The sequence below is a fragment of the Panthera pardus genome, unplaced genomic scaffold (genome assembly GCF_024362965.1).
Source record: "Panthera pardus isolate Hobbes unplaced genomic scaffold, ASM2436296v1 HiC_scaffold_24, whole genome shotgun sequence".
In the NCBI taxonomy this organism is placed as follows: Eukaryota; Metazoa; Chordata; class Mammalia; order Carnivora; family Felidae; genus Panthera; species Panthera pardus.
Genome location: NW_026526810.1, coordinates 130,518,834 through 130,539,286, shown reverse-complemented (window position 1 = coordinate 130,539,286; position 20,453 = coordinate 130,518,834).

Genomic DNA, 20,453 nt, shown 5'->3' with positions numbered 1-20,453 from the left:
GTTCAAGGTGAAGATTAGGTGGGGAAAGCACGAGGATCGTGCAGCAGGTTAGTCTGCTTGCAGAGAGAGGTTGGGTCAATTCAGAACTGAGGAGGCTTTGGGCAGGGGGTTGTAAAACACTCATTTCCTGGGGTTAAATCTGAGGAAGCTTCTACTAACTTTGCAGCTGCGGCCATAGCCAGCTTAGTAGCGCAGGAGCAACTGAACCAAGGTGCATATGCTGCGATAACGGCTGGATGCTTCCTGCCCAGTTCCCGAGGGAGCTTCCCCAGGGCTTGGTTGCCTCTTTCGCGTACAAATTAGGTGGAGGGTTTTGAAGAGTTTAGGTAGCCCCAGGGCAGGTGGTTCTGGTTCTTGCAGCCCTTGTTCTAGTCTTTTCTCTTTTTGATGTTTATTTATTTCTATTTGAGGGGGGCCTGAGGGATATATAGAGAGAGAATCTCAAGTAGGCTCCGTGCTCTAAGTGTAGAGCCCGATGCAGGGCTCGAACTCAGGAACGATGAGATCATGACCTGAGCTGCAATCAAGAATTGGATGTCTCACTAGCTGAGCCGCCCAGGCGCCCCAATCCTTGTTCTAGTCTTATAAAGACCTGTTCACGTTCATCTTCCCAAGGAAGGGACTCAGGGACTGACATTTGAGTAAGTTCCCCTAGAGTAGGGAAGCCAATAGAGAAAAACTGGGAACTGGAATCTATGTAGGAATCCGAGATGCTGCTGTTTAGTTGAACACCTAGGGAATTCTTGGCTTAGCTTCGTTCTTTCGCTGGATTCTTTCAGAGCCTCGATTGTGACCTCGGGAATGAACAGTATCTAGAAATCACTGTAGTTTTTCCTTAGAGACGTTATGCCCTTTTCCAGCTCAATTGTAGCGAATGAATGGAATCTTTTATGGACACCTCCTTGGTAACAGAGCACCAGGAAGAGATCGTCTTTGTAATAGGGTCGATTTTCTGAGGGACCAGGGGGTGCTTCAATCTTGGTGGGGCACCAATCTTGGTGGGGAGAAATAAGAAGGGGCCTCAGGACACCCCTGAGGCATGGCTGTCCAGGTGGATTGTTGGTTGTTCCACGTCAAGGCCGGTGGTACTGGCTGTTGGGCTAAAGGCTGAAGAAGGCTGACCCTATGACCACAAAGTGAACCGCTGTGGGATGATTGGACTCCTGATAAAAGGGAGTCAGGGTTTGGGACAGCTGGGAAGCAGGGGAACAACTCTCTTGCTAATAGCGCTCGAGTCCTGGACACGTTGCCATCCTGCCCAGTAGGTTTCTGGACTGGCCAGTTTGGCATGTTCCGGGGCTGGCTCGGGGCATGATTGGTGTGCACCTTGGGTGGTCTTAGACTTTAAAGGATATTGAGGCCACTTGGGACAAGGTTTAGTTATGTCTCCCTCAGTCTTTCTAGGTCCTGCATTTTTTTATTCTTCCAATGTAGTATTAGAAGTAGCCCACCGATTTTGGGATACCTCGATTAAATTAAGAGGACTTGTGTTGGAATTTGGCCTCTTCTATATCAAGGACAGGTTGTAAAGAACATAAAAGACCAGGTTCATGGTGGTCAGGAAATTCTAAGGTGGGACTTCCATCACTAGCCCTTTTAATTCCGAAAGGAGCTCTCTACCTAATGGACCGGGAGCCTAATCACAGCAAAAAGGAATGTTTTTCAGTGAAAGGTACCAGAGTCGGTGTCCTGGTCGAGATAGAAAGTCTCCATGAATTTTATAAGAGACCCCCACTACGGAAACATCATTTTTCACTTCAAGGGATTTATTGTCTTAGTGGAGAGTACAGCTGTGGTAGCTACCAGAATTTGGAAAGGTTTCCTGTTAATTTAAATTTTAGTTTCCCCTTGACTAGTTAAGGGAATTACTTACTGGTAGCAGTTTACTGGAGGATTCTCAGAGTCCTGTCACCTCTGGCAGGGGCGGCATGTGGGGGGGCCACCTTTGAGGGCAGATATGGGGACATCTGAGTTGGCATTGAAGGATTTGCATAAACCTTTGAGGACAATCTTTTTTCCAGTGTCCTAGCTGATTACAAATGAGACGTTGATCCCTGGGCCAGCAGTTTTTTAGCTGAAGTATAATTGAGACAAAGCATCCCTTTAGTTTCAGGTGTACATCATAATGATTTGATATATATACATATATATATTTTTTTAAGTTCATCTATTTACTTAGAAGGAGAAAGAGAGAGCAGGGGAGGAGCAGAGAGAGGGAGAAAGAGAGAATCCCAAGCAGATTCCACACCATCAGCTCGGAGCCCGAGGTGGGGCTCAAACCCTCAACCGTGAGATCATGACCTGAGCCGAAATCTAGAGCTGGACACTTAACCAACTGAGCACCAAATCCAGGCACCCCAGCGATTTGATATTTGTATACATTACAAAATGATCCCCGTGGTCAGTCTACTTGCCATCTGTGAAGTTATCACTTAACTATATTCCCTATTCTGTACACGGTGTCCCTGTGCCTTATTTATTCTCTATCTGGAAGTTTGCACCCCCAATCGCGTTTGCCCATTTCCTGCCCCCAACTCTCCCCCCAGCAGCCGGCAGTTTGTTTCCTGAATCTCTGAGTCGGTTTCTGTTTTATCGTTTGTCCATTTGTTTTGTTGTTTAGGTTCCACATATTAGTGAAATCACGCAGTATTGTCTTTCTCTATGACTTATCTCGTTTAGCATGATACTCTCTGGGTCCGTCCATGTTATCGCAAATGGCAAGATCTCATTCTTTTTAGTGGCTGTGTAATATTCCAGTCTGCCTATACCACATGTTCTTTATCCCTTTATCCATCGATGGACACTTAGGTTGCCTCCCCGAGGCCAGCATTTTGATGACGGATCCCTAGGAGGGTGCCGTGCAGGAAGCTCAGGTGTTAGTTTAGTGTTCTGGCCTTGGAGCCACTGTAGCTGTGAGACTAATAGCTTGGTGAACATTTGTTTGCGATCTAGTTCCAAAGTCCTTTCAAAGTGCCCAGTTACGGTCCTGACCTCCGTCAGACTGGTGGCCTCCCCTCCTGTTTTCTTCCTTTTGATCAATCCACTAATCTCAGGAGATAATCCATTTGCAAACAGGGCAGCTAGAACACGTTGGGTGACTTCATTCATCGTATGAAACCCAGAATGCCACAGGAAGAGAGCTTCCCGACCTGCCTCAAAGCCTGCAGTGGATTCGTCTCTCTTGCCATGGGTTTGAATAATAGGCCCATCAGTGTAGGCAGGGAAGTCTCTAGGAATGGCTTTTTAAAAGATCAGTCGCTATGTTGAGAACCTTTTCTGGTCCATGAGGACCAGATCTCGGTCTTGAATATTATGATGCTGAATACTGTCTTCAGGGCTACATGATTTTGCTTCCTGCATCTGTTTTTGGACTTCATGGGGTTCTATCAAGCTTTATAAGCTGATAAAGATCTGGAAGCCCTGGATATAGGCCCCAAGAAAGACTCTAAGTTCTTTGGAAAAACTTTTGGGGATCCTCCTTGACTTTAGGAAATTCTTTAACTATGCCCTTAGTTTAGTCTTTGACCACAGTGTGAAAGAATGCCTAAAGAGGATCTCCTGCAACCTCGGGATAGTTTTTATTATTTTATTTTATTTTATTTTATTTTATTTTATTTTATTTTATTATTAAAAAAAATTTTTTTAACGTTTATTTATTTTTGAGACAGAGACAGAGCATGAACGGAGGGAGGGTCAGAGAGAGAGGGAGACACAGAATCTGAAACAGGCTCCAGGCTCTGAGCTGTCAGCACAGAGCCCGACGCGGGGCTCGAACTCATGAACCACGAGATGATAACCTGAGCCGAAGTGGGACGCTTCACCAACTGAGCCCCCGGGCGTCCCTGACACTGGTTCTAAATGAGAACATGCAGTCAACTGACTCTGGGAGGCTCTCCAGGGTGGAGTCATCTCATCTGCAGTGTGGTAAAGATTCCTAGAATCGGAAACAGTCGGGAATCTGGTGTTGGCCCTCAGCTGTGTCGCCTGGGGCAAGGTAGCTTAACTTTTCTTAGCTTCATTATCTGCCCTCCAGTCAAAAAGGGCCCCACACTTTCCTCCATGGTGACGTGGTGACGACGAAGGAGTAGATGTGTGTGTCCCCACACGCCTGGTCTGTTCCCTTGTACAGGGTCCCCTGGGGAGGGGCGAGCCCCGAGGCGGGGCTCCGGCTGGGTGGCTCCTGGATGCCCCTTCCCCCCCAGCCCCTCCCTCCAGGGGACACACTGTGGTCACACCTTCCTGTGGCCTCCAGTTTGCCCCAGAAGCTCAACGGGTGTTAACCCATTGAATGCCGACAGCGAGGACGCTCCCTTGTTGCCTCTGTTTTACAGGTGGGGAAATGGAGCCCCGGTGAGGTTGGGCGAGGTGCCGAATGTTACAGGTGAAAAGTGAGACACAGGATGTGGGCCCAGGTGGTCCTGCTGCTGGCATCACTGCCCTGCTCCATCGCGCTCGGTGCTGGTGCTGGAACTCTGTTCCCTCTCGCTCTGTCCTGGGTGTGTTCACGGCAGAGGCTCGCCCACAGCCAAGGTGCCTTCGAACCCATTCCTCTTCCTCTTGAGATGTTCTCTTTCGACTCAGGATGTACCTCTTGGGCCCAGCAGTCATGGCCAAACGTGTGTCCTCCAAGTGGAGAAAAGCGGAGGTTGAGACCGGCTCTCCACAGAAACATGAACTTCACCTTGAAGTCTGGCTCACCACGAAGGAGAGCCACGAAACGAAGGACACGTGCACGCTGAGATTTTAGGGAGGGTCACCATCGGCTCAAGGGGCACCGCATTTTAAAAGGGGACAGAGAGGGGTCCCTGGGTGGCTCAGTCGGTTGGGCGTCCAACTTCGGCTCAGGTCATGATCTCGCGGTTCGTGGGTTCCAGCCCCGCGTCGGGCTCTGTGCTGACAGCTCAGAGCCTGGAGCCTGCTTCAGATTCTGTGTCTCCCTCGCTCTCTGCCCTTCTGCTTGTGCTCTGTGTCTCTGTCTCTCTCAAAAATAAGTATTTAAAAAGTTAAAATAAAATATAAAATAAAATAATAAAATAAAAATGAAATGAAATGAAATGAAATAAAATAAAATAAAATAAAATAAAATAAAATAAAATAAAATAAAATGGGACAGAGAGATGTCTTAGTCTGTTGGGACTGCCGTAACAAAATGGTAGACCGTGGGGCTTCCAAATTCTGGAATCTCGGAAGCCCGAGACCAACTGAACCGCTGACCAGCTCAGCTCCCGGTGAGGGTCCTCTTCTTGACTCGCGGATGGCCACCTTCTCGATGTGTCCTCCCTCCCGTGGTGGAAAGGGAGTTCTCTGCTGTCTCCTTTTACCGGGACACTAAGCAGGGCTCCGCCGTGGGCTTTACTTAACTCTAAATATTCCCTTATTCTAAACGCAGCCACATGGGGGCTGGAGTTTCACCATATGAATCCCAGGGGGACACAATTCACCCCGTAGCAGGACAGAATCAGAAATGGCATTTCAGGCATCCGCAAGGGAGAGTTGGTACGTGGGTTAGAGTCTTGGAGTCCACTAGAGAGTTCCCCGTCTCTGACCACTCCCCCTCCCCAGGCTGCCTCAGTTTCTTCTTGCGTGAAGTGAGATTACACACCTTTCTCGTAGGCTTACTGTGAGAACATAATGAGAAAAATAGAGCTAAAATGCTTCGCACGGGGCCTGGCACATAGGAGCTGTTCGTGTTCTTACTCGAGAGGGTCTCTTTCCTTCCACTTGCACGCGGGCTGGTCTTGGGACTTGCTTTAACCAGTGGAATGTGGTCCAAGTGGTAATCCGTGAATTTTAGAGCCTGTGCCTCAAGAGGCATTCTGGCTTTCACCAGGAGCCCTGACGCACCCTGTGAATAAGCCTGTCGGAGGAGGAGAGCCAGGCCGAGAAGAAGGTGTCACATTCCAGACACAGGAGTTAGATCATTCTAGACTATCCAGTTGCCCGCTGACCATAGGAAAATCCAGCAAAATATCAGCCTGGCTGGCCCAGACCAGAAACATCAGCCAGCTGACTCACAGATTTGTGAACTAAATAAAATGGCGATGGTGTTAAGCCACATTTAGGAGTGTGTGTGTGTGTGTGTGTGTGTGCGTACTCAATCAAATAAGGGCTAAGTGCCCATCTGAGTGAAGTGTGGGGAGATGTGTATTCTGTAAATGGGGACAGATCTTGGCGCTATTTGGGCTCTTGTCTCTATTGTCAAAGTAGACAAAGATATCTGAGCTGGCGTGGAGGTGTGCACGCTGGGAACTCTTCTATTACCTTGGCTTTTTTCCTTTTCTTTCTTATGTTTAATTGCACCGAGGTGAAAACTATGCAGGTAAGCCATGCGTCATCCTCTGTAGAAACTCGAGTCAAGCCTGGGGTCTCCCATGGCGCCCTCTCTGCCTGTCTTCCTTCCTGGGGTAACCATGGTTACTGTCCTTCCTTGGTGGATCCCATCCCTATCTACAGCGACGTGGGGACTGAGGTGCAGCGTTTTCTACCCTCTCAGTGGGACTCTATCTCACTGATTTTTCTTCCTCCTTTTATTGTATTTATTAAAAAAAATATTTTTTTTAATGTTTATTTAGTTTGAGAGAGAGAAAGTGAGCAGGGGGGAAGGGCAGAAAGAGAGGGGGAGAGACGGAGAATCCCAAGCAAGCGCCACGCGGTCAGGGCAGAGCCCGATTTGGGGCTCGAGCTCATGAACTGTGAGATCATGACCTGAGCTGAAATCAAGAGTCGGATGCTCAACCGACTGAGCCACCCAAGTGCCTCTCTTTTTTATTTAAAAAAAATTTTAAGCATATTTATTTATTTATTTATTTATTTTGAGAGAGAGAGACAGAGAGGGACAGAGTGCGACAGAGAGGGAGACACAGAATCCAAAGTGGGCTCCAGGCTCTGAGCTGTCAGCACAGAGCCCGACCCGGGGCTCGAACTCACAAACTGCGAGATCGTGACCTGAGTGGAAGTCTGATGCCTAACCGACTGAGCCACCCAGGTGACCCTTTCCTTCTTCCTTTTAAATTATTACTCTAGGAGCACCTGGGTGGCTCGGTCGGTTAAGCATCTGACTTCGGCTCAGGTCATGATCTCACAGCTGGGGAGTTTGAACCCCGAGTCGGGCTCTGTGCTGACAGCTGGGAGCCTGGAGCCTGCTTCCGGATCTGTGTGTGTGTCTCTCTCTGCCCCTTCCCAGCTGGTGCTCTGTCTCTCTCTCTCTCTCTCTCTCTCTCTGTGCGGTTATCCTGTGTGGGGCTGCGGGGCTGAACACTGGGGGAGCCGCTGTGGGGTGAGGCTGGCTGAGTCAGCTGATCAGCTGTCCTGGTCTGCGGGATTCTGGGGGGTCCCTTGGCCATGGGGCCTTTGGCACTAGGGAAGTCCCCGACTAACCTGGAGGAACTGGTCACCCCGAGGCAGGGGGACCAGGTAAAGCCCCCCCTCACCCCCAGCAGGGAGGGCTGTCACTGGGCCGGAAGGGGAGGCGGCTGGACAAGCAGAGGGAACGTGTGTAGGGGGTGACTGTGTCCCTGTTTGGTTTATTTGTGTAGGGAATGGTCTGGGCTGCTGGCTGCCGATGACCAATCTGAAAGTAACTTTTGCTTTTCGCCCCCTCGCTCCCCTTAAAACCCATGTCGCAAGCCGGAGCCTGTAAGTGATGACTTCATGGCCATCCTGGCCTCCCGTGGTCGGGCGGCTCTGGAAAGGGCCAGGGCTGTCCTTACTGTAAGCTCTGCCATCTGGCCGTCTTGGCTTCCTGCCCTTCTGCGCACGGTCAGAGGTCACCCCTTATCTTCCCGGGGACCTCCTGGAACAGCAGCCATCTCGGGGCCAGAAGGAGTGGCGGGGAGGGCAAGGTGGAGGCAGGGAAGCCCAGCTATGTCCAGTGGCGGAGCCTGGTAAGGAGCTCGTCGAGGACCGTCCTTAAAGCCACCTTCTGAGATGCGAGCGTGTGTGGGGCTCCCATGGCTGCTGTACCCGATGGTCACAAATTTAGTGGCTCAAAGCAGCACAGTTCTGGAACTAGATGTCCAAAAGCAGTCTCCCTGGGCTGAAGGCGAGGTGTGGGTAGGGCTGTTTCCTTCTGGAAGCTCCAGGGGGGAGACTTCCTCCCTGACTTCTCCAGACCCCTAGACGTGCCCACGTTCCTTGGCTGGGGACCCCTTCCTGCCATCACCCCAAGCTCCTGCTTCCTTCTTTTCTTCCCTTACTACTCACCCCAGCCCCCCACCCCCCTCTTTCTTAATTAAAAAAAATATATTTATTTATTCTTGAGGGAGAGACAGAGCATGAGCAGGGGAGGGGCAGAGAAAGACCCACAGAATCCCAAGCAGGCTCCAGGCTCTGAGCTGTCAGCACAGAGCCTGACGCGGGGCTCGAACCCACAAGCTGTGAGATCATGACCTGAGCCGAAGTCGGACGCTCAACCGCCTGAGCCACCCAGGAGCCCCCTTCCACCTCCTTTCTCTAAGGACCCCTGTGATGACCTTGGGTTCACCTGGCTAATCCAGTCTCCTCTCCCCACTCAGGATCTTTAACCTAATCATGGCTGCAAAGTCTTTTTTGCCACACAGGTGACATCTTGACGGGCCCCAGGGCCCCGAATCACACATCTCTGCAGGGCCCCTACTCAAATCCCAGGCTGCCGCCAAGGACCCCCATACTGGCTCGTGCGGGTCGTAGGTACATTTATGACAGCGAGGAGGTGCCGTTTTCTCTGGGAAGATGAAGCCCGTACCAGGCACGGAGTTTGTTCAGTGGCGCAAACCCGAGGCCAGCACCCGGAGGCCCCTAGGCCAGATGCCTGTGGGTAATGACTACACGTGCAGCCACCGAGGGGGCCCCGACGTATGTTCCCTCTTGACCCAAGGGCCGGCGGGTGGGCTATTTATGTGGACCTCCTGTTTGGTTAGCCAGGTGGACCCAGCGGCTCCTTTAGGAAGGACGTACTCAGTCTTTTAAGGTGGGGTTGGCAAACTTTCTCTGAAAAGGTCCAGGCAGTGAACGTTCCCGACTTTGCCAGCCCCATGGTATCTGTTGCAACCGCTCAGAGGCTATCGGACCTGCTTGCACAGCTGTGGACGAGACATAAACAAAAGGGCCTACTGCGTCCCAATAAAACTTTATTTATAAAAACAGGCAGTGGCCCCTGTTGGCCCCTGTCCCAGAGCATTTTCTCCTTCTCTTGCCTCCCCTCGGACACTAGCCAAGGAGACAGGGGCTCCCTGGTGCCCTTGAAGGCGGAAGGGGCCCTGCCCCCACCCTTCTAATCGAGAGAGAACGGTTTTAAAGGCAGGCTGGGCTGATCGGTTGGGCAGGGAGCCCTCAGAATGGTTGCAGCCGCCACAAAGTGAGCGCGAACCCCGTGCGGGGCTGCCGAGGTCATCGAGTTCAATCCACAGGGCGCTCCCGTGTCCTGTTGCCCAGAAATGAAACTGCGAACAACCTCCGGGCCTCGGCCCCGATACCTAACACCAGGAGGGGGTGGGCGGGGCTTTCATGGAAGGTCATACGTGGTCGCAGAGCTATAGCCCGTCTGGTACCAAGAAGCACGCTGCTTCCCTCCCCTGCAAATGTGGTTTTTTTTGTCTGTTTGTTTTGTGTTTAAAGCTTCTTTCTTTCTTTCTTTTTGAGAGAGAGAAAAAGCACAAGTGGGGGAGGGGCAGAGAGAATCGCGAGCCGGTCCCACGTTGTCAGCGCAGAGCCCGACGTGGGGCTCAAACTCACGACCCGTGAGCTCACGACCCGAGCTGAAGTCAGGTGCTTAACTGACTGAGCCACCCAGGCGCTCCCCTAACGGATGGTTTTTAAATCCCGGGCTGCAAATGCAATGCCCACGGGGGGCCCAGGGAATAAGGTAGGGCTGAAGTCTGCCGCTATAAGACAGACAATCTGCAGCCGTGGGCGGGCTGAGCCAGGACTGGGCAACTGTAGGAACAGAACCCACCTACCGTGCGTCCAGATGTGTGAAAGCTATAAATCAGCTAATGAACTGTTGACTAAAATCTATCTTAGTCCTTGTATTCTTCTATCTTAACAACTACACCTGCACGCCAACCTGCAAGGATTTGGGTTTAGGCTTGGGTTTGATACAGACTTCTCGAACTCTATTGTGGTTCATTTTAGGTGTCAGTTTGGCCAGGCTACGGTGGCCCAGGTGTTTGGACAACCAGCAGTCTTGATGTTGCCGTGAAGGTATTGTGTAGATGTGATTAACGCTCAAATCCGTAGACTTTGGATACAGCAGATTGCCCTCTAGAATGCAGGTGGGCCTCATCCGATCAGCTGAAGGCCACGAGGCAAAAAGGCCGAGGTAGACTCTTCCCAGAAAAAGGAAGGGATCCTCCAGACCGCATCTCAGAAACTCTGTCTGAGTGTCCAGCCTGCTGCCCTGAGGAATTTGGAGTTCGGATTACAACATCAGTGCTCTTACCTGAATTTCCAGACGGCCTTCCCTGCGGAGTTTAGACTTGCCAGCCTCCATAACAGCATGAGCCAATTCGTTGAAACAGACCTTTCTTTCTCTATCTTTGTATATCCTACTGGTTCTGTTTCTCTGGAGAACTCTGCCTCAGGCAGACGCTGTGGGGTTCTATGCTGGAATATGGTCCCCAGAGAGAGCTGGCCTGACCCCACTTTCTGCCTCCTGCTACCTACCTATCTGAGCCCCATTCAGTGCCATCTTTCCCATCTTGCAAACAGCTGACCCTTGGTGCTGCCCCAGGGCATAAACGTACAGACACCTATGGCAGTCAGCTTTCAAAACCTACAAATTAGGGGCACCCGGGTGGCTCAGTCGGTTAAGTGTCCGACTTCGGCTCAGATCATGATCTCGGGGTTTCTGTGTTGGCGCCCGGCATCCAGCTGTGTGCTGATGGCTCGGAGCCTGGAGCCTGCTTCGGGTTCTGTGTCTCCCTCTCTCTCTGCCCCTCCCCTGCTCATTCTCTCCCCCTCTCTCTCTCTTTCAAAAATATATAAACATTAAAAAAAAGAAAAACCCTATAAACTACATAAGCCTTGAGGAGGACACAGAATTCTGGGGTCCTGAGTAGTAAAGTTTGGTCTTGAAGACAGAGGGAAGGGTCCTTATGGACATGCATGTACCCGTGGCTTCTCAGGCTCCCTGCCCTACAGGAAGGGCCACGTAGAGGAGGACAGGGAGGTGCCCTTTAAAAGGTGGGGGCGAGGACAGGGACCCCTCTGCCTGGGCCTGACGTGAGCTAACAAGTCCACACCTCCTTTAGAGCCTGCGGCCAACCTCACCTCCCCCCACCCGTGTGCCAGCAGCCCCATGTGGATATTTGCATTTTGCCCAGGAATCCGGATTTTCTATTGCTGTGGCTCTTGGCAACCAGCAAAAATGAATTTTACAATAAATCCTGTACAGGCTGAAGGGGTTTCTGGATGAGCTGAGAATGTTGGTCCTCTTGACCTGAGTCCCTGGGTTCGTGGGTGTGATGATTCTGTGAAAATTCATCGAACCGCACAGGTACGATCTGTGTGTTTTGCTGCCTGTACGTCAGGAGCTTTATTAACACAAACCAGAGCCAGGCCCAGGTCCATGGGAAGAGGTCTGAGGGCTGGGTTTGGGCCGCTGCCCACCGGTTGGGACCCCGGCTTTCAGCTCCTCTAGGGCATTCATTTTGTGGGGCGGGATCTGGCCGCATACAAGGAAGTTTTGATCAATTTCCTCTGCGGTTTAGGGCTCCTCCCTGTTTGGGAACATGACCTCCTGAAAAGTACCATCTCGGCTTCCCCAGGTGCTTCCTGTAGGCGGGGTTTCTAACAGTCCCCGCCCAGTGGGCTGCGCGGGCCGGTTTATTCCTAGCGCCACACTGCCCCCTGCTGGTCGAGGCCTGTCATGGCGCCCCCTGGGGACAATTTTTGGGAATGAATTCCCGCACCAGAGTTTTCTGGGCAAAGCAGGATTTTGAGTGGGTTTCCAGGGAGGTGAAAAGTGAGCGTCGGAAACGATTACTGCACTGTATGTTAACTAAAATTTAAATTAAAATAGATAAATGTTAAAAAAAGTACAAGCCAAATCTCGGTTTAAAAAATAAAAAAAAGAAGAGTGAGTGTCAACATAGGTGCAGACACACACACATACTCCCTTCCCCCTGGGAAGGAGACTCCTGTCCCACAACAAGGGTTATCCCGTGCTCCGTGCCCAAAGCAATGACACTGTATTTTTGTCTTCGTAGTCACCAAATACTGCTCCTTCCTCCTCTCTCCTCCCCGCCTGGAAACAAAGTAACCCTCCGTCTTGGGTGGACCCAAGGAAATCTTTGTAAGGGGCTTTGTAACAAGCATATTCCCCCCACCCCTAAGTTAATGGAAACAAGCTTCATTAGGTAGCTTTTAAACACAGAAAATTAAAACTTCTAATGTTCTTTACAGCAAATCTATAATATCAGTGCTTTGGCCTTCTTAAGTTGAATGCCCTTTACCATAAAGTATCTGATTTCAAGCTTTACGTTAATTGAATATTTAATCCCTTTGGTTTCCCTATCTGTGCACAGCAAAAGAGTGTGGTAAGATTAGCAAATCCTAGACTAGCAGACCCTTAAACAACACGGGTTTGAATTGCGTGGTTTGAATCTGAGAGGCAGATTTTATTCGCTAAATACAGTACTGCACGTGTCCTTTCTCTTCCTTATGATTTTCTTAATAATGTTTTCTCTTCCTTAGCTCACTTTATGGTAAGAATACAGTGTATATAATGCACATAACATACAAAATATATGTTCATTGATAGGCTCCGTAAACGGTAGGCTCTTAGTAGTTAAGTTTTTGGGGAGTCAGAAGTTATATGTGGATTTTTTGGTGGCACCTGGGGGGCTCAGTCAGTTAGGCGTCCGACTACGGCTCAGGTCATGATCTCACGGTTCGTGAGTTCGAGTCCCACATTAGGCTCTATGCTGACAGCTGAGAGCCCGGAGCCTGCTTCGGATTCTGTGTCTCCCTGTCTCTCTGCCCCCTCCCCGCTCGCACTCTAGCCCTCTCTCAAAAATAAATAAACATTAGAAAAAATTTAAAAATAAAATAAGTTATATGTGGATTTTCATCTGTGCGTGGGGTTGGCGCCCCTAACCCCTGCGTTGTTCCAGGGGCAGCTGTATATTGACGATCTATCATTCTCGCTTGGCAGGTTTTAGAAATAGCACAGGCACCTAATACAGGTCGACTCCCTGGCTTCTACTTGCAGTGCGCAAGGCCACAGAATAGATGCTTGGTGAGCATTTGTTCATACCTACAGGACGGTTCATATCTACAAGCTAAAGATTAGGTTTCAACACTGATGCCTCAAAGGAGCATCTTTATGCCTGGGAAGCAGTTACAGTTGTGCTTGGATCCTGTGACAACCTCTCCGTATCGGCCCTCTTCAACTGTACTAGAATGGACAGGTGACGGCTTCTATCTCGGGATCCATACTATTGACTCACAAAGCAAGAAAAAGGATGGACACAGTCAAGGGGAGAAGAGGGATGACCTGAGGGGCTGTGGCTGCTGATGGTAGAGTTCCATAATGACTCCGGGCCACAGGGCGCCCCCTGACTAAGGCTCTGGCCGTGAAAATGAGGCTGGAGGTCAGCCAGTGCCTGCAGACCCAAAGCAGCACACGCATGATGCGACGGGAGAGAGCACACTGAAGTCTAGCTTATGAGGACTGACTGCTGGTGACAGCTTTGGGTGTCTAATCAATCAATGGCGGAAGGGGCAGCTTGGGTTGTGGGGTCCAGAAGGACTGGGTTTGAACGGGCTGTGTGACATTGCACAAGTCACCTAACCTCTCTGAATTTCAGCTTTCTCGTCTGTAAAATGGAGATGAACGTATCTAGGTCTTGGGGAGGTTAGGGTGATCGCTTTAGTTGTATTCCCCAGGAACAGACCCGAGACCAGGTTCACAGGCAAGTGATTTATCCAGGAAGTGCTTCTGGGGAGAGGTGGAGAGAGAGGGAAGGGCAGAGTGAAGTCAGGGTAGCAGTTTCAGGCAACGCCCTGCAGAGGGCAGCCTCAGCCTGATCCTGCAGGGAGCTGGGACAGGTTAAGTTGCAGCCCTTTAGAGGCAAAGGAGGGGCGCCCGTCAGTCACTGGTTAAAGGCCACCCCAGGGGCGCCTGGGTGGCTCAGTTTGTTAAGCATCCGACTTCGGCTCAGGTCATGATCTCGCGGTTCATGAGTTCCAGCCCCGCGTGGGGCTCTGTGCTGACAGCTCAGAGCCTGGAGCCTGCTTCGGATTCTGTGTCTCCCTCTTTTTCTGTCCTTCCCCTGCTCACGCTCTGTCTCTGTCTCAAAAATAAATAAACATTTAAAAAAAGGTATGCCAAAAAACTCTGTAGAGTGCTGCGCGTGTTAGGTTCCCCAAAGCAACAATAATTACATGGCATTGTATTGGGGCTGCCCCCCTCCACCCCCTGCAACACTCTACTGGTAAGAAAACAAAAGAGGGAGGGCACTGATAGGTTGTTATTATTTGGGGGCCTGGCCCAAAGGGATACCAGGGTCAGGTCCTAGGTGCTGGGACTCATTGGTGGGCAGTACCTGGGGTGTTCAGAGGCCAACGGATAAGACCAAGGCCAGGGGCTACATGTCAAGCCAGAAAAGCTGCATCTGTGGTCAGACTCAGAGTGCAAGCCCCCAGGGGTGGGCGGGGGTGGAGGTGCGGTGGGAGCAGAAAGGGATTGAGGTGGCAGCAAGGCAAGAGAGCCCAAGATGGTTGATGTTGAATGGGATGGGGCCCTAGAGCTTATCACCTTATCAGTTGGTGGGCCAACCGTCATGGGGGTTAAAGGTCAGAGTGCATTGAGAGAGTGTCAGTGAAGACCATTTCAAGGGGCGGAAACCCAGTTCAAACTGGTTCAGACATACCGGGAATTTATTAGCTCATGGTAACTGAGAATCCCATGGGTCAGCCTTCAGGTGTGGCTTGATCCAGGAGTCCAGTCAGACCCATCAGGAACCAATCTTTCTTTCCATCTCTGGGCTTTGTGCCCTCTGCTTCATTCTTAAATGGTTCTTCTTGTGGGGGCAAGGTGGCAGTGGGCCAAGGCAGGCTCCCGTCCTCATGATCCCCTATGAAGCAGAGTCTTTTCTTGGTATTCCCATACGAGTCAAGGGATCATTCTGCCCGTCTGCACTTGGTCACCTAACCGTCCCTGACCCAGTCACTGGGGCCAGGAGGGTAACATGTCACTGGGCTAGAGCCGCGTGCCCACCCTGCACATACTCACTGTGGTCACGGAGCCTGAGATGAACCGGGCACACAGATGGAGAGGGTGGCTCCCCAAAAGAAGATGGGGTGCTCAAAGGAGGGCAGTACCGTCAGGGATGGGGTGCTCAAAGGAGGGACAGATGCTGGGCAGTCCAAGATCGGCACACGTTTGCCTCAGAACCCAGCAGTGGAGCCAGGGGGGCCCAGGGACACCTGCGGGAGTCATACAGGGCTGTCCTCTCCTCTTAGAAGGGGCCAGCAAGGTAAGGGGCGTCTCCTGGGCACCCACCAAGGACAGCAGTCCCCTGCCGTGTCTTACGCACACGTGGACCCCTGCTGGTAATAAGGTGCCTTCAGAGGCTCGATCTGGGGGGAGGGTTGGGGCACGTCACACGGTCATGTCTCTGAGTGGGACTTCAAGACTGGACAGTGGGTGCCTTGGGGGCAAGGGCCAGGCCGTATTCCTGTGCGTCCAGCTCAGCTTGGAGGCTCAGTGAGTGCTCGCGGAATGAAGGAGCGGATAAGTGAATGATGCTGTTTCCAAAGGCACTTCTGGGACAAGACCACACTTTGTAAGGAGCTGAGGACAAAACTCTCTTCGCCACCGGGCTCCGTGGGGTGGCCTGGGCACCTCGGGTCGTCGTTCGAACTGTCATCTTAGGCTGAGCAGCCACCACATGTGTCCCCTGGGAACAGAGGGTTCGAGAACAGCAAATGGTTCTCCCGGCACTTGGTGCCTCCGTCCGAGCCCCAGCACCGAGGGACTTGGGTGGCATCGAGCAGCCCGAGGCCCGTCCCCGGGAGGCACCAGCCCCCTCTGAGTTCCCGTCTGGGAAAGCTCTAGGCTGTCGAGAGAATTTCCTGTCTTTCCAGCCTACACCTGACACAGGGCCCCCGACCTCCTCTGCTCAAGAGCATTTATGAAAGAAAAGGGGGAGGGGCTTTTTGTTGTTTTTGTTCATCGCGGCATCATTTATTATTGCAAAAATATGTGAACTTAACCTAAATGCTCCCCAGTGGGACAACAGACAAATTGTACACAAACGACAAATGAATGAGAATACTCTATGTCAGTTACACGAACAAGCTAAAGTCAGATGTATTGAGTTAAATCTCAACCATGTAATACTGAGCGAAAAAGAGCAGACTTGAGTTCACCTTTCTTTTTAGAATTTAATTAGACTGTACTTGGCATACTATATTAGACGAGTTTCAAGTGCACAAGACAGTGATTGGACAAGTCTGACCACCACTCTAGACCCACCAAAATAAGTGTTGATTTTTTACAGTGTTGTTGACTATGCAAAGTTATTACAATCTCGTTGACTCTGTTAGACTCTGAATCCTCCCTCTGTCTCTGAGCAGCCCAAAACTCAGGCAGGCCTTTCGTCAAGGGCCCAAGAGCCATTTGCCTAAAATGTAATCGTGGGGAAGGACAGGGCCTCTGTCTCCCCGTCTCTGCGGGAGGGTAGACTTTATTAATAGACTCGCCAGCTTTCAGACACAGCTGGACGCACCCCATACCCACGGACCCTCCTTCTTACTTGTTCACTCCTGAGTCCCCCTGAGCGCCTCCCCCCCCCACGCGCTCGCCGCCCCCTTCCCTGCTCCCTCTTGTCACCCCTGCACAACTCTGCTTCTGGCTGCCTGGCTGTCCGTGGTTACCCAATATACTGGGTTCTCACACTTGAACTTACTCTGCTGGGCCTTGTGAATCTCTGCCAGGTTCCTGACCGACAACCTTCCCCCAAACTGTGTGCCCCTTCACTCCAGCCGGACTCGCTTTATTTTCCTCCAAACCTTCATCACCGTTCCATGCTATTGAGGGAAAACTGTTCCTCTGTGCACAACAGTCCCGCCGTCAAATAACACGCCGACCATGTCTCCGACTCTCGGACACCGACGGAGTGGCCTGGGCTTTCATTTCGTTCTGACCCTCACCGCCCGGAGGCCGACGGGCTCAGGCCCACCCACCGGAGGGCCCCCACGTCAGGTGGTCCCCAGGATCCCCGCGCTTGTGTCTGGCCCGCCGTAAGTGGGGGCTCCCACGGCACCTTCCTCGGGTTTGAAGATTTGCTAGAACAGCTCACGGAAGGCAGGGGAACACTTGGCTAGGTTTCCACGTCCCAGAGGATACGAGTGAACAGCCACGTAAAGAGGAGCTTAGACCAAGGCTGGGAGGGTCCTGGTGCTCCCATCCCCGCGGGGTTTGGGGTGCACCACCCTCTGGCATGTGGGTGTGTTCGTCGAGCCGGACGTTCTCTCCGTCCTGCAGTTTGGGGTTTTGCAGCGGCTGCTTCGAGCAAGATGGCTTATCTATCGCCAGACAACGGGGCTGGGGCTGAAAGTTCCAAGCCTCCGTCCATCATGGGCTTTTTGGTCACCAGCCCCCACCAAAGTCACCTTATTCGAATGAAAGAAGTTCCTATCACCCAGGAAATTCCAAGGGTTGGGGTCCTGCCTTGCTCCCCTAGCGCATCTCAGAGCTCAGCCCAGACACAGGTTGGGAGGGAGCCCCCAGTTGGAGAATCAAAGCCGGCTTGGAAAGAGCTTTGCAGGCCCTGAAGACAGCACCCTGGGAGTGCGAGCGAGCGAGTGCGGTTACCATGGTGGTTAATGTTATTTGTGTTGTTTGCAGAAGAGGCACCCCCCCCCCCCCGCCCCCGCCAGCCTGCAGCTTAGCTTGAATAAATTTTAATCATCCTGCCATTTCTGCTGCCCTGGTCAGGCCAGCACTCTGCAGGGACCTGAGCACTTAGAGGCCTGCCCAGGCCAAAGGAAAAATCAGCAGGGAGGGCAGGCTTCGGAGATGCAAACAGGCCAGGCTCCAGAATTCCTAGGCGGCCCTCCAACATCCAGGGAACCATCCCTCCCCTCCTCCTCCTCCTCTTCTCCCTCCTCCCCTCCAGGCTCAGCCAGCTCCAGGGGTAGTGTTGGCAATGGCCATCCCCCCACCCCCTCCCCGGGGAACCCAAGGGCAGTGCGTCTTTCCTTGCATCTGCTTTCACACTCGCGCGGAGGGTGAGCCAAAGGTGACAGGCTGGCTTATTATCCAGGAGAAGGGAGCACGTCTGCCACCCCCCCCCTCCCCCCGAACTCAGGAACCGGCCAATTCTTTTGCGGGCCCGATATTGCACGTTGACATTCTGAGCCAGCGACCCATCTCCAACCATCAAAATATCCGGGTTGATTGGCAGCTGGCAAACAGAATGCAAACGTACGTATTTACAAAGCAAATTTGTAAAACCAAGAATGTAGTAGAAACCCCAGCAGGGGAGGAGGGGGGCGGGGCACGTTTTCTGTGTGGGTGGCCTGGCAGGGGCCTCTTAAAACACAAATACAGTGGATCCTGAGAAACTTAACAGAAGTCCATGGGGGAGGGGAAGGAAAAAAAAAAAGAGGTTAGAGAGGGAGGGAGCCAAAGCATAAGAGACTCTTAAAAACTGAGAACAAACTGAGGGTTGATGGGGGGACAAGGGAGAGGGGAAAACGGGTGATGGGCATTGAGGAGGGCACCTGTTGGGATGAGCACTGGGTGTTGTATGGAAACCAATTTGACAATAAATTTCATATTTAAAAAAATAATAAAACACAAATACAGGGGCACCTGGGTGGCTCACTCAGTTGACCATAGGACTCTTGACTTCGGCTCTGGTCGCGATCTCACGGTTCGTGGGTTTGAGCCCTGCGTCCGGCTCTGTGCCAGCAGAGAGGAGCCTGTCTGGGATTCTCTCTCTACCTCTCTCTGCCCTCCCCCTCAAAATAAATAAATAAACTTAAAAAAAAAACATAAATACAGGCCATGCTGTGCTGTGGCTGCCACCGTCTTTCCGTGGAAAACCTTGCTGCTGGCTTTGTTACCCCAAAGTCATATGCCTTATCAATCTTGAGAACGTTGTCTGCTGGCCGTGTGAACGCCCCTGCCATCTTTGCGGGCTGTCGGATGGGGGGGAAGACCCAGGGGAAGACCCTGTCCAAGTCGGGGACAGGGTGTGGTCCCAGGAAGACAGCTGGAGGAGGTGGTTTGAGAGGCAGAATCAAGAGTCACTCCCCAGCTTCCTCGCTGCCTTCCTGTTCCAGACGTGGTGTCCCCTCTACTCCAAAGACCAGCCCTGCTTGGTGCAGCTCATAGTGGCCCGCTGTCCACCCTGCCTCCCCACCCAGCCATTCGGGGCCCCTTTGAGCTGGCTTTATCTGCTTATCAGCCTTCTCCCCATTACTGCTTTGAACTCCAGGCTCCAGCCTGGCCTCCCCCCAGCGCCCACGCACCCCTCTGCCGTGCACCGGCTTCTTTAGGTACCATGCCAGGTAGAGTCTTGCCTCCTCCAGGCAGCCCTCGGTGATCTATTTGGCTTTACTTGGTGCCTAGGGAGCCCTGTGCAGTGCTCAATGCTGTGCGATGCCTTCTTTTCCTTGGACGTCTCCCGTCCCTTTTGGTTCACTTCCCTGCGGCTGTCAGCTGGCACAGAGGGATGGCCAGGGCCTGGGCTCTCCTCACCCAGCAGGCTAGCCTTGACTCTGCAGGATTCCAAAGTCACTAAGACAGGAAACTGCACGTTGTCTTGAGGCCTATGCCCAGGACTCGACCAAAGTCAGTCCTGCCAAAGCCTTTTGGTCGACATAGGTCACCAGGTCAGCCCAGAGAGTCAGATGTTGGGGAGAAGACAGGCCCCACCTCTGGATGGAGGAACTGAACAGTCACATTGCAAAAGGAGCTTGCATGCAGGAAAGGGAACGTTTTCTGGTGCTTTCTGCATCTTGCATTGTAGCCAACATTAATCCCTCTAAAAAACATCCTAAGAGATGGGGCGCCTGGGTGGCTTAGTCAGTTAAGCATCCGACTTCGGCTCAGGTCAGGATCTCGCGTGTTTGTGGCTTCGAGCCCCGCGTTGGGCTCTGTGCTAACAGCTCAGAGCCTGGAGCCTGCTTCAAGAGTCTTTGTCTCCCTCTCTCTCTGCCCCTCCCCGACTTGTGCTCACTCTCACTCTCTCTCTCTCTCTCTCAAAAATAAGTAAAAACATTAAAAAAATAAAATAAAAAGATCCTAGGAGAGAAGGTCGCATGGGGCGGCATGGAGTGTTAATCTACCCCTTACTTTCCTTGGCCACATGGTTCAGAGCAGCGATGGCCAAGAGTCGCTTCGTGGGCATGTGACCTGTGCAGCCACCCAGGTCCCCACATTCTGAAGGGCCCTATGCTTGGTTTGATGCCCGTCTTGAAAATCTTCTTATTAAAAAAAATTTTTTTTAATGTTTATT